Below are 3538 nucleotides of genomic sequence, written 5' to 3'. Positions count from 1 at the left end.
GGCACCACCCTTCTAACCATTTATTAACCTGGCCAATCCTCCTAGCCTTTTTGGGGTCCTCCCTTGTATCCTGGAGAATTGACAAAAAGACAATCTAAGCTCCAGAGCCCCTAACCACCTCTGCCAGGGCTCTGTAGTCCTTCCTTATGTTGTTCAGGTTCCCGCTGTCTATATGACTAGCACCCACATAGGTCACTAGAAGCGGGTAATAGTGGGGCAATGATGATTCCCTTGGTTTTCTGGATCCATATGAAGAAGAGCTAAGGCTTTAGATCAGGTTTTACACCTATTCTAAAGAAAACATTTCTGCCAAAGTTGTTTTTACCAACTGTGCATGTGGCACAGGAAAGCTGGCAGGAAATCAACATGCATCTTGCAGACACATTAAAATTGCTTTTGGAAAAGTACAGTGTGAGCATAAAGCCAAAGTAAGTCTTTGTAGCTCTTACAGGGAGAGCCATCTGTCCACATGGGACAGGATCAATTTCAAATTGAGCGTGCAGACAGTAAATTACCTTGAGACTTTATCTTCTAATCTTCAGTTGAAGTAAATGGACAGCAATAGTGCAAGCAGTGCAAGACTGGGTCTTCAAAAGAAAAAACAGTTGGGAGTATGCATTGTTTAAGATAAATATCTCATAAAACATGTGTTATTTAAATTAAATATTCTGGCAAAACTCTCTTTAAAAACCCATAAAAGTGTTTAATTCTTCCTGGATATATGTTAATGGTTACAGATAATTTCAAGTATTATGTGGGATCAGAAAAAAAGGTACAAGATCAGTGCTGGTCCCAAAAATACTGCAAAGAGATTACTTATCAAATAATATTTGGATAATAGATAAACATGTAAGAAGTTTATGATCTAACTCATTGCATTAGCAAGTGTTCATATGTTGGATTTTTTCCTTTTCCAGCTAACTAAGAATAAGAAAATTATGATTAACTTTCAGGTAACAGAACAATCTGGTTTAAAAACCCTCTCTTTAAATGATTTTACTTGGACATCTAATAAAAATATTGATTCCAACCTCACATATTACAAACACTGGACAAGTTTAGAGTTACAAGTGATCTATTTTTCAATGGTTTTATGACAATCACATACTTCAAAGCAAATTAATGCTACATCAGATGATACGGAATGAGCATCCTGTGCCTAAATACAGAAAGGTTGGTCTAGTCAAGTGATTTTTGTTAGCTTTGGAGCTTCACCAGTTTTCAGGAGATGCACAGATTTCTAGACAATATGCTCATTTTTCTCAGTTAACTTCCCAGAATGGCTTAGATAGTGCCCAGAGACCACTCCTCCTCTCTGCTGCTACCTACTGTTGTGATCAATCACCTATCAAAATGCAAGATTACCCAAAGCTATATTGTTCTGTCAGAGGAATTTGTGAGTCTCCTGTCACTGGATGTTTCTAAGATAAAAAGGTCTGTGCCAAGGTTCACTACCCTTGTAGTCACAGGATTTTCTCATGTCTAACCTGACTGCAGTTTGAATTATTTCTGTTCATCAGAGATATGAAGGACAGATGCTTCTCTTCTGCTTTCCAATGGCTTTTTACATATTTGAAGCTAGGGTTTTTTTGAAATTGTGCAGTTGATCATTCCTGCCTAAGTATTGTTCTTTGCCTTTGTCCTTACTGAATTACGTCCCAAGTTTTTCTGACCATTATCCAGACTAATTAGAAATGAGTAGGCAAAATGAGGTAGAAATAGGTAGAAATGAGTAGGCAAAATGAGGTAGAAATAGGTAGAAATGAGTAGGCAAAAAATTCAGTCCTTAACAACAGGCCAAACTGGGAGGTAGCTGGTTTATCTCACACAAAACAGCACTAAGGTAGCAGGAACTGGACATGATATTTGGTCAGTAGTGACCTTAGGCAGGAAGCAGTTGAGCCTCTGCTCAGCATGTGTTCATTAGGAATCTAACTATCCACTTCATGAAAGTTGGTAAGAGGAGTATTTCTACAGTATGCAGCAATTTCAAGTCTTTGAGTTTACAGTTTGAGAAAAATTATGGGCAGAAAATTACTATTGGTCTGGTAAAGTCAGGACTGATAGTATAATTTTCTATGGCTTTATTTTTGTTTTGGTTTGAATTCATGTTAGCATTAAAGGTAAAAATACAATTTAAACAGTGCTGGAAACTCCTTATGTTAAATAACCTCTATACTCTGTATACAGGTTGCTTATAGTTATGTATAGAGGTTAAATAACCTCTATAGTCTGACCTTAGGTGGGGAAAGACATAGTTGCTTCAAACAAATTAGTATTTCCTCACAATGTTCTGTACTGACAAACACTGGAACCTCTATGACATACACAATGTAAATTATGTGAAAATACAAAAATTAGCCATTGTACATACTGGTAAATAAACGTATTTACTGCAGAATACCAGAAAGTTTCTTTTAAAAAATTTACTTTGTAAAAACACATTCTTCCAGGTTTATCTGAAGCACCATATAGATCTGAACAAAGTGAGATGCCTGACTAATCAAAACAGGTCAAGACAGTCTGGTGTGCAAACAAACATGACATATTACAGGCATTATGAAAGAACATGACTGGTTAAATATTATCTCTCAAGATTAAGGGTTTTGTTTCTCAATTTTGATATTTCTCACCTTTTTACACACTATATAATTTAAAGGAAATCTAGACCACAACATACTCACATTCTATTGTACATCACTGGTTTATTTAAGAAACGTGAAGAGATTAATTAGAGGATGTTTACTTTGAGAATAAAAACCCCAAACCTAACTCAAGTGCTTTTTCATTTTATGGGACTGAAACATTCATGTAGCACTTACATTTTCTGCTTCTAGAAGTTTAAGTAAACAAGTCAGAAACAAAGATGTATTTTTCTTTACAGGCAGATACAGTCCCAGTGCCTTCTAAAATAGGTATTTTTATAGCTGCTCCCAAATACTGAATCTTTCAGACTGTCATTAGTTGGATGAAGGCAGTATTGGGAAATACAAAAACAGTTCAGTGTCTGCTAGGAGCTATCAAAACCCAAGTACCTCAAAAGTAATTACTTTTTGAGATACTCCTGAAGGTGTATTAAATTACAGTACATGCTCCACAGATATTTTTTTCCCTTGTTCCACTACTCTTAGGAAACTGTTCAAAAAGGAGAAACAAAAGCCCAGGTCTTGTAATCTCTGCTTGAATCAATCCTACTGGAAAGTCAGCTCAAAGGAAAAAGGAAAAGGGATGGTTGTCTGTGCTAACACAGACACTTACATAGAGAACATTCAATAGATTTTTTTAAAAAAACCTTTTCTACATAAAGATTTTAATTGTTAAAAAAATTACAAGGGTTTCAAATGGCAGTCTTTTAGAGATAATTTTGCAATAATTAACTCCAAGATAAATGAATATAATGCTTTATATTGTCAGTGTGAACAGAGGGGAAGAAAACTGGCTAATCCTCGGATTTCAGCAACAGAAATTTTTTGAGATTATGTAGGTGTGTCTGTGTGCGCACAGCACATATATTTGCACATATAACATTGGAAAATGT

General features: G+C 35.6%; 1 long non-coding RNA gene across 1 annotated transcript; it reads left to right on the top strand.

Annotated features, from left to right (window-relative positions):
- Positions 1-227: 227 nt before the first annotated feature.
- LOC133274736 (uncharacterized) lies at positions 228-2760 on the top strand. The gene is made up of 2 exons (XR_009745222.1): positions 228-1722; positions 1757-2760. It is a non-coding gene; the product is annotated as an uncharacterized LOC133274736 (long non-coding RNA).
- The last annotated feature ends 778 nt before the right edge of the window (positions 2761-3538 follow it).

The sequence above is a fragment of the Pezoporus flaviventris genome, unplaced genomic scaffold (assembly GCF_033815535.1).
Source record: "Pezoporus flaviventris isolate CSIRO_AGI_PZ_B2104156 unplaced genomic scaffold, CSIRO_AGI_Pfla_v1 ptg000036l, whole genome shotgun sequence".
In the NCBI taxonomy this organism is placed as follows: domain Eukaryota; kingdom Metazoa; phylum Chordata; class Aves; order Psittaciformes; family Psittacidae; genus Pezoporus; species Pezoporus flaviventris.
Note: the sequence above shows the minus strand (reverse complement) of the source record. Positions and strands in the feature narration are given on the sequence as shown.